Genomic DNA, 11,074 nt, shown 5'->3' with positions numbered 1-11,074 from the left:
GTTACCTGGTGGCATCATAGCCATCAATGGTGTAGCAAAATGCATTACTTATGTGTTTGTGATGGTGTCGGTCAAACAAACTTGCACCGACAGTAGTATAAATGTGTAATGCATATGTATAATACATAATACTTTATATATAATAAATGAGTTACCAATTTTTTACTATACTATTATTGCTAAAGTATATTCCTACTTATAAATAGTAGACTGTGAAACAGTCTAGGCAGGTCCTTCAGGAGCTATTCCAGAAGAAAGCGTTGTTACAGGGGATGAAAGATCCATGTGTGATATTGCCCCTGAAGACCTTCCAGTGGGACAAAATGTGGAGGTAAAAGATAATGTTATTGATGATCATGACTCTGTGTAGGCCTAGGCTAATGTGTGTTTCTCTCTTTGATTTGAACCAGAACATTTTACAAAGTAAAAAAAAAAAAAAAAAAAAAAAAAAGGAAAAAAGCTTATAGAATAAGGATATAAAGAAAATTCTTTTGTGTAGCCATACAAGGTGTTTTAAGCTAAGTGGTTTTTTTTGTTTTTTTTGTTTTTTTTTTGAGACAGGGTCTTACTCTGTCACCCAGGCTGGAGTGCAGTGGCTCAGTCTCAGCTCACTGCAACCTCCACCTCCCAGGTTCAAGCAATTCTCCTGCCTCAACGTCCCAAGTAGCTGAGATTATAGGCATGTGCCACTACACCCAGCTAATTTTTGTATCTTTTAGTAGAGACTGTGTTTCACCATGTTGGCCAGGCTGGTTTCAAACTCCTGACCTCAAGTGATCCACCTGCCTTGGCCTCCCAAAGTGCTGAGATGACAGACCTGAGTTCCACAGCACCTGGCTAAGCTAACTGTTATTACAAAACAGTAAAAAGTTTTTAAAATTTAAAAGTTTACAGAATAAAAAATTACAATACACTGAGGCTAATTATTGAAAAATATTTACTAAATTTAGTGTAGCCTAAGTGTAGGATGTCTGTAAAACCTATAGTAGTATACACTGATGTCCTTGGCCTTCACATTCACTCACCACTGACTCACACAGAGCAACTTTCAGTCCCTGCAAGCTCCATTCGTGGTAAGTGCCCTATACAGGTGTATCATTATACTTTATTTTTGCTGCTCCTTTTTTACAGTATTTATTGTTGTGTTAAAATTGCCTACAGTATGCAGTACAGTAACCTCCTATACAGGTTTGCAGCCTAAGAGCAATAGGCCATACCCCACAGCCTAGGTCTATAGTAGTTACACCATCCAGGTTTTAGTATGCTCTATAATGTTTGCCCAACAGTGAAACTGCCAAACGACACATCTCTCAAAACATACCCAAACTGATAAGCAATGTAGGATTGAAAGATTTTTTAGACAAGCAAAAAGGATTTAACACTAGCATAACTTCTCTAGGATAAATTCTAAAGGATACACCTCAAAAAAACTAGTGCCAGAAGAATGGGCTGCAATGCAAGCAATCATATTGGTAACAATTGGCCATGTAAAATAACAAAAATGGTTTATCTGTGGTGTTTTTTTTATTTTTATTTTTTTTATTTTTTATTATTTTTTTTTTTGAGACGGAGTCTCGCTCTGTCGCCCAGGCTGGAGTGCAGTGGCCGGATCTCAGCTCACCGCAAGCTCTGCCTCCCGGGTTTACGCCATTCTCCTGCCTCAGCCTCCCGAGTAGCTGGGACTACAGGCGCCCGCCACCTCGCCCAGCTAGTTTTTTGTGTTTTTTAGAAGAGACAGGGTTTCACCGGGTTAGCCAGGATGGTCTCGATCTCCTGACCTCGTGATCCGCCCGTCTCGGCCTCCCAAAGTGCTGGGATTACAGGCTTGAGCCACCGCGCCCGGCGTGGTGTTTTTTTTAAAGTGAAATAAGGAGAATAGGTTTACTATATTATAGAAATCAGGGAGTGATTGGAGTTAAGATGTTTTACATGCCTTTATGTTCCAGAGGAAGATAAAATAATTGACTTTAGAGATGTTCATTTAAATAGACACATTAACATTTCTGGGCTGAAATAATTAAAATAGAATATCATACTCTTGGTAAAGAGAATACAATAGTCTGTAAAGAAAAAGGCATCAAGAGAGGGAAACTAAAAATAATTGAAACAAACCTAAAGCACAATAAAGATAGGAGTAATAGTGGATCACAACAAATATGAAGGAAGTAAAATCTCTAAACAAGGGTTGTTAGACTTTTTTTAAAATAAAATTCTTGCAGTGTCACTTATAAGAGATTCACCTAAAACAGAAAGGCACAGTAGAAAGTTAAAAGATTGAAAAGAGATTCTAGGCAGATGCTAACTTAAAAAAAAAAATGCTGGAATATCATCTCCCCACCTCCCTCCATCTCACACCAATAGACTTAAATTAAAAAGCATTTAACAGGGAAATTCCTCATAAAATTATTTCTGTCATGGATTTATCACATCTGGGAGAAAAATCCACATATGTATAGAATTTACTGGCATCACATGTGGCTGGTCACACATGATCACACAATAACACGCCCCTACAGGGGACTCCCCTCCACACCCCAACCTTCCCCTATTCCCTGCAAAAATGCTTTTGGCTTAGCATGCATCAACCACTTGAAAATAGCAAGATAGGGAATGAGGATCAATTCTGCGATCTTTAACTCAAGAAGAAAGACACGAATCCACTGGAATCATGAAGAACACCCCAGATCCCAGAGAGGAGAATATGGGCAAATAACTCTCATGATGGTGTCTGGTTGGTAAAAGTGAGTGAAACCCCAGTACATGAGAAAGGCAGCGAATCTTCCTCTGTGATTTAACTTTCCACTGCCTATCCGAGCAACCCAGGCCAAGGGAGAGCATTTGGTTTCTCCCAGGTCCTAGAGCTAACTGGGAGATAGGCTTGGAGGCACTAAGAGGGCAAGATACTGGAAAAAAAATTGCAGGCATTTTCCCAGATCAGGGACTGCGAGCAGAACGCCATTTTAACCCAGACACATATGAGGTCTGTCATTCTTTAGTGACATGGCAACGTGGCCATGCAGGCATTTTAGTCTCAAGCCAAAGACTCGAGCATTTACACTGGAGCAGGGTACTAGCTTCCACAGCCAGAATGGTGGAAAGCACCTCAGCAGTAGGTACTGGAATTGTGCTTTCCTGTTGCAGGCCTGGGGCAGGAGGAGAGCTGCTACAGCTATGGTTTCTCCTGGGCAATGAGACTTGCAACCAGACTCACTTGTGACGGGTACCTACTCTGCATATGTCATTTCTGGGTGCCCCAGCCTCCTCCCCTGAGATTGTGGTACATCAGGGCCCTCTGTGCTCTACCCCCAGGCAGAACTCCAGGCATGTGAAGTACATGCTTGCCTGGACTAGCAGCCTGAGCTGCCCCACACTTCCTGGGCATAGATCATAGTACAGGGGGCTAAGGGGAAGGCCTCTCCACTTCACACCCAGGCAGAACTCCAGGAATCTGAAGCACCTGCTCACCTTGATCAGCAGCCTGAGCCACCCCACCTTTCTTGTGCAGAGATCCTGGTGCAAAGGAGCCTTCATTTCATGCCCATGTATACCTCTAAGCATTCAGAGCACCTGCTCAGCCAGACTGGAAGCCTGAGCTGCCCACTTTTCTTGGGCAGAGATTGTGGTGCAGCAGGACCCTCTCTGCTACACACTCAAGCAGATTTCCAGGTGTGGAACACCCACCTGAATGAACTAGCAGCCTGAGTGGCCCCACCCTTCCTGTGCAGAGATACTGATGGCCCTCTCTGCTTCATGCCCAGGCAAATCTCCTGGCAGTCAGAGCACCCACTCACCCGGATCAGCAGCCTGAGCTGCCCCACCCTTCCTGTGCAGAAATTGTGGGGGACCGGGCCCTCTTCATGTCCAGGCATATCTCCAGGAAGTTAGAGCCCCCCTTCATCTGGATTAGCAGCCTATGCCATCCCACCCCTCTCTATGCAGAGGTTGTGGTATAGTGGGGCCTTCTATACTCTATGCCCAAGCAGATCTTTGGGCATCCCTGGGGCACCCCTTTCCTGGATTAGCAGTTTAGGCTGCCCTTCCTACCTGTACAGAAAACTTGAGGCTGAGAAGTTTTCCAATTCCATGCCTAGGCACACATCTGGGCACTTGATGGCCACCCAATGTATTCTACCTTGGTGCTGGTGCTGGCCATTGCAGGACCTAAAGGTAGTCCGGCCCCACCTTCTTTGTCTGGCTCCACCCTGTCTTGCCCCCAGCCCTCCAAAGTCTGATCAGAAAGCTCAGACCACTGTGTACTCCACAGATCAGCCCATTGTCCAAGATAACAGACTTCTCCCAGCAAAAAGCGATCAAGTATATACCCAGCTATGTTAGCTGCAGTTGGCTGTTACCCATAAGCATCTTCTCCTGGCTTGTAGGTCAAACTGCACAGCCTGATATAAAACATGCTGACCAAAGCACACAGATCTATAGAACCAAAGCCAAAGGACCCTACTCAAGTTCTCTACGGTCACATCCTCTAAGTGAGGGGAAGAAAGAGAAAAAGGAAAAATAATCTTATAGGTTAAGAAATTAAAATTTTAAAATCTCACCTGAATGAAAATAGTTGCAAAAATTACAAATGCCAGCATCTCCAGATGAGATGGAATCAGCACAAGAATTCTTGCATGATGGAAAGTCTAAATGTAGTGACACCAAAAGTCTAGATGTAGTGATCACACTAGCTCTCCAGCAATGGTTCTTAACCAAAATGGAAACTCAGAAATGACAGATAAAGAAATCAAAGTATGGATTGCAAGGCAGCTCAACAACATCCAAGACAAGGTTGAAAATCAACACAAAGAAACTTCTAAAGCAATCCAAGAAATGAAGGAAAAGATACATCTTTAAAAGAAATCAATCAAAACTTCTGGAATTGAAAAACTCACTTGAGGTATTTCAAAATACAATTGAAAGCTTTATCAATAGACTGGACCAAGAACAAGAAAAAAAGTTAAGAGCTTGAAGACCAATCTTTTTGAACTAACCTTGTCAGACAAAAATTTGAAAGAATTTTAAAAAGTGAACAAATTTTTGAGAAATATGAGATTATATAAAGTGAACAAACCTACAAATTATGGCATTCCTGAGAGACAAGGAGAAAAATAATCTGGAAAACACTTAAGAAAATTTCTCTAATCTGCTACAGAGGTAGACATCCAGACAAAAGAAAACAGAATACCTGCAAGGTACCACACAAAATGAACAAGGTATATAGTTATCAGACTATTTAAGGCCAATGCTAAAGAAAAAAATCTTAAAAGCAGCTAGATAAAAGGTCAGATCATGTACAAAGGGAACCTCATCATGTTAACAATGGACTCCTCAGGAGAAACTTTACAAGCCAGGGGAGATTGGGGGCCAATTTTAGTATTATTAAGGAATTGAAATGTTGACCAAGAATTTCATATCCTGTCAAACTAAAGCTTCATAAGCAATGGAGAAATAAAATATTTTCCAGACAAGCAAGTGCTAAGGGAATTCATTACAGCTGAACCAGCCTTACAAAAGATCCTTATGAGGGTTCTAAACATGAAAAAGAATGAATGATACCTGCTACCATTAAAAGACACAAGTACATAACTCACAGATGCTAAGAAGGAAACACACAATGGAAACTACAAAGCAACCAACTAACAAACTTTATGATAAGATCAAAACTTCATGTCACTATTAACTTTGAACGTAAACCGTCTAAAAGCCCCATTAAAAAAGGCACAGAGTTGCAAGTTGGATAAAGAAACCAAGACCCATCCAACTTCTGTCTTCAAGAGACCTGTCTTGCACATAATGAAGCCCATAGGCTCAAAGTAAAGAGTTGGAGAAGGAAGACAGAGCAAGCGGTCCAAAAAAAAAAAAAAAAAAAAAAAAAAAAGACAAATGGGATCATATCAAGTTAAAAATCTTCTGCACAGCAAAGGAAACAAAGTGAAGAGACAACCCACAAAACAAGAGAAAGTATTTGCAAACTACCCATCTGACAAGGGACTGATAACCAGAATATATAAGGAGCTCAAACAACTCAAGAAAAAAAAAATCTCAATCCAATGTAAAAATGGATAAAAGATCCAAATACACATTTCTCAAGACATACAAATGGCAAATAGGTATATGAAAAACATGCTTAACATTACTTGTCTGAAAAATGCAAATCAAAACTATGAGACATCATCTTATCCCAGTTGAAATGGCTTTAATGCAAAGGATAGGCAACAACAAATGCTGATGAGTGTGTAGAGAAAGTGGAGTCCTTATATAATGCTAGTGGGAATGTGAATTACTACAAGTGCTGTGGAGCAAAGTATGGATGGTCCTCAAAAAACCTAAAAATACAACTCACATATGATCCAGCAATCCCACTGCTAGGTATATACCTCCAAAGAAAGGACATCAGTCTATCAAAGAGATATCTGCACTTCCACATTTATTGCAGCACTATTCACAATAGCCAAGATTTGAAAGTAACCTGCGTCCATCAACAGATAAAAAAAATGTGTTGTATATATATACAATGGAGGACCATTCGGCCATAAAAATGAATGAGATCCTGTCATTTGCAACAACATGGATGAAATTGGAAGTCATGATGTTATGTGAAATAAGCCAGACACAGAAAGACAAATGTCACATGTTCTCACTCATTTGTAGGAATAAAATTAAAACAATCGAACTCATGGAGATGGAGTAGAATGATGGTTACCAGAAGCTGAGAAGAATAGTAAGGAGAGCAGGGGAAGCAAGAATGGGTAATGGGAACAAAAATATAGTTAAAATGAGTAAGATCTAGTATTTGATAGCACAACAGCATAATTTACTGTACACTTAACTATTATATAATTGGAAAGCTCATAACACAAAAACATGATAAATGCTTGGGGTGATAGATACCCCATTTACCTTGATGTGATTTTACATGGTATGCCTGTATCAAAATGTTTTATGTACCCGTTATGTATATGTACCCATAAAACTTAATTTTTTTTAAAAAAAAGGGATGATGATATTTAAGGGACAAGAGGCATTAAGGGTACATGAGACTGTCATAACCGTTGCCTTCTCCAGCTCCTAAAGAAATTTTCCAGGGACTTAAGGGCCAGTCTACCTGTAGGAAAAGTTTATAAATGGGGAGAACCCTCTATTAAAAATTTTTAAATTGTTTCAAAACAAACACTTAAGAATTGTTGATATTTTATCCTCACTTAAATTTTTATAAGATAGAAAATATTTACATTTATAAGATACTCTTTTCCCTCACCCACCTGTCCAATGCTGGTCAGAGTTAAACCCTATTTTGATATTACTTTAGGTGTGAAATGTACATGATTCATATTCTGCCTGATAATGCTATTAATACTACTGCAAGTTGTAAGCTTCTCATAGCTTCTTTTCCCTCTTGGTGCAAGTTAATGGAATTGCCTTGAAATTCCTTCTTTTTCTAAAGTTTTTCCATGAGAAAAGCAAAGATCTAACTGTAAAATCCTCAGCATCCCTGCTGAGTTACAGAACAACAAAAATATGTAAATTGGCATTAGATCCAGCATTACAGACCCTAAAAGACCTGTAGGGAACTCTTTTGAACATAATTTAGAGGGTTTGAAGATGAGGTAAAATGACTTAAAATAATTACATTTTAATTCTAGTTCACATAATAACAGAATCCAGTTAAAACATTAGATAATTTAAATTGCCCTTATTTGGGGATTTCAAAGATAGCTATATAGCTTCTCCCTGATTCTGTCAAGTGAAATGAAAATGCAAACCCAACATGTTAGATTTTATTTCATCAAGATATTGGCTTTTGGTTTTTTAAACAATGCCTAAATGAAATGCCCCTAAATCGTAACATATGCCTCATAGGGGAGGTAATTTACTATAACCTACACATTTAAGATTATATAAGCGCAAACAGATGTTCAATTAAATTGAACATAATAAACCTAGTATCTATTCTTTCTCAGAAACTCATACTATATTGCAAACTATGTGACTCTACAACTTGTTCCACTTTCCTTAAAACTTTACTAGGAGAGTGTGTTAACTTTATCTGACAAATCCTTTATATCAGGTTTCCCACCCCCCCCAAAAATGCCTAATTGACTCAGACTAATACTAAGATAATTTTCTGGTGATTTCTAGAAAAGTAATTCTAAGAAATAATGTTGATAGTCCACATTACTTCCATGTATGATTTTCTAGTTTCTTGTGAACGTATAAATTCCTAAATCAGTGTACCATAAACATTGACTTCTGACTATATGTGTGCATGTATGTATGTTGCATTTACAATTATATCAAGGTAAAGTTAACAATTAAGAAAAATAAGTCACCTGCAGAGAACAGAATGCTAGTGAATTAGAGAAAAGAAATTAGGCTCAATAATGGTACTCCACCTGGGGGTAGGATTTGTTTGAACAGATGTTTTGGGGACTGTATTCTGATTTGTTTTCCCAGCATAGTCCAGATTATCACTTTTGGGGCTTAACATGAGTTAAAAAACAAGATCAAAGGAGTACTAGAAGGAAAAAAAAATACATTCAGCAAATAGTGCTAGATTTACATGTGTTGGAAAAGGTAAGCTGATAAACTTAACTGACGCATTTGAGAAGAGTAGAGGAGAGATTGGAATGAGTCATGAGGCACATAAACCCTACAGTAAAGAAAATGTGGTAGAAACAGATATGACTGCCAGCACAGGTCAGACACAGAATCACCATATGCAATTGTGTGTTAAAAATATTGAAGGACCTAGTAGAGTTAGGTGGCCAGAGGGAGCAGTTATAACCTGTAAGATCCCAGATAGAAGAACAATACTTGCCTGATCCACTACTGTTAAGGGAACATGTAGCAAATATCCACAATATGACCATGAGGACTCAAGACAAACCTATTCTAGAATGCTGATGTGGAAAATTATTTTCTCTTTAGAATAATGACTTTCTTTCCAGCTCCATGTTCAGCGATGTCATATTGGTAGCTTCAAATAGGCCATGATGGGAGAATTTACAGCATAAAAACCGGCAAACACTACAAATCAGAACTTTTTTTTTAAAGAGACAGCTGCACTTACTAGCACACCACTGGATAAAACGTCTTGGAATTTTTTGTAAGTTTCTAACAAAGGTCAGGTTTTTAAGGTACTCTAAAAATTAATTTGATAACTTGGTTTCAAATGATGAATGCTGTCCTGAAAATAGGATTAAATTTCCTTTGTTTACTGGGAGGCATGCCTAAACCTGGGAATGATCTATTTTCAAAGAGACTTAATAAAAGAATAAAAAATTAATCAATGCTCTTAATCATTTTGTGTATAGTTAGATTTGATGACATAACACTACATTTATAAATTTTAGGATTGACTTTTTCTGTAGTTCCAGTTTTGAGATTATGTATCAGTCCATTCTCACACTTCTATAAACAACTACCTGAGACTGGGTAATTTATGACGAGGTTTAATTAACTCATAGTTCTGCAGGCTTAACAGGAAGCATGGCTGGGAGGCCTCAGGAAACTTACAACCATGGCAGAAGGTGAAGGGGAAGCAAGTGCCTTCTTCACATGGTATCAGGGGAGAGAGCGCATGCACGAGAGGGGAAGTGCCACTTTTTTTTTTTTTTTTTTGAGACGGAGTCTCACTCTGTCACCCAGGTCGGATCTCGGCTCACTGCAAGCTCCGCCTCCCGGGTTTATGCCATTCTCCTGCCTCAGCCTCCCAAGTAGCTGAGACTACAGGTGCCCGCCTCCCTGCCCAGCTAGTTTTTTTGTATTTTTTAGTAGAGACGGGGTTTCACCGTATTAGCCAGGATGGTCTCGATCTCCTGACCTTGTGATCTGCCCATCTCGGCCTCCCAAAGTGCTGGGATTACAGGCTTGAGCCACCGCGCCCGGCCGGAAGTGCCACACTTTTAAACCATCAGATCTCGTCAGAACTCAACATCATGAGAACAGCAAGGGAAAATTCACCCATATGATGCAATCGTCTCCCACCAGGCCCCTCCCCTGACACATGGGAATTACAATTCGACCTGAGATTTGGGTGGGGACGTAGAGCCAAACCATATCAGACTAGAATCCTTTATTAATGTTTATGTCAATGATATTAAGATGACTTCTGTGGAAGATTTATTGCAATGTTGTCGCTGTGTTCTAACATCAATTTCCCCTAGCCGTTACAACCTGTATTTTCAGGAAAATATCTTTTCCTGAAACTGTTTAAAATGCAAGAATGCAATGAACTGTTTAAAATTGCAAGAATGTAGCTGCACCTGTGGGATCGTGTGTGGCCCCAAACTCAGCAATAGCAATGCCTCTTCCTTTCTTTCTGCTTGAAATAACCCAGAGCAGAGCAGCTGACTGCATCTGGGAGCAGGTGCTTCTCTCTCCCTGGTGTATGCTGAGATGATGCTCCTGAGGTCTTGTGCAATGCTGTATTCTCACAGCCACCAATGAAACTGATCATACAATCTTTTCAAGGGTCGAGACCTGTGGAGAGATTCAGCAACTTAATAGATGACAGCCCCAACAGCAAATAATGGAGGCACAACACAAAGCAGTTATCAAATGGGTTCTAGGTGGCTCTAGTCCCTATAATCCCACAGAGCTTCTACTCTAAGCCTATAACTGATGAAGAAAAATTTCCAGGTTCTATCTTAGGGGAACTAGTGAGCCTTAAGAAACTAACAGCAGCTGCAGTTAATTTGTCAGGAAAGTCACCACTCCATATCGTCAAAACAGCACAAAAAACTTCTGTAATAAGGTTTGCAAAATTATACACAAAGTAGCAGATAGAATGGCATAACCCCCACATATCCATCATTGGCTCCAACAATTATTAACGTATGTCTCATCGTGTTTCACTTCTCACTCACCACCCAGTCCCACTGCTGGATTATTTTAAGGCAAACTTGAGAATTACACTATCCTACCTCTAAAGTTGCTATTACATATCTTAAAACTAGAACTTTAAAAAATAATAAGCACAATAGGACAAGGTGAGGTGGCTCACGCCTGTAATCCCAGCACTTTGCGAGGGTGAGGCTGGTAGATTGCTTGAGGTCAGGAGTTTGAGGCCAGCCCA

At 39.7% G+C, this 11,074-nt stretch overlaps 1 long non-coding RNA gene across 1 annotated transcript in view; it reads right to left on the bottom strand.

Moving 5' to 3' along the window:
• Positions 1-10,234: 10,234 nt before the first annotated feature.
• The window catches only part of LOC144341123 (uncharacterized), a 272,284-nt gene continuing 271,444 nt past the window's right edge, over positions 10,235-11,074 (bottom strand). The window contains exon 3 of the long non-coding RNA XR_013417768.1: positions 10,235-10,479. This is a non-coding gene — a long non-coding RNA (uncharacterized LOC144341123). The remainder of the gene's footprint in view (positions 10,480-11,074) is intronic.

Source organism: Macaca mulatta, chromosome 5 (assembly GCF_049350105.2).
Source record: "Macaca mulatta isolate MMU2019108-1 chromosome 5, T2T-MMU8v2.0, whole genome shotgun sequence".
NCBI classification, from domain to species: domain Eukaryota; kingdom Metazoa; phylum Chordata; class Mammalia; order Primates; family Cercopithecidae; genus Macaca; species Macaca mulatta.
The sequence above is the reverse complement of the archived record's forward strand: the minus strand, read 5'-3'. Positions and strand labels throughout refer to the sequence as shown.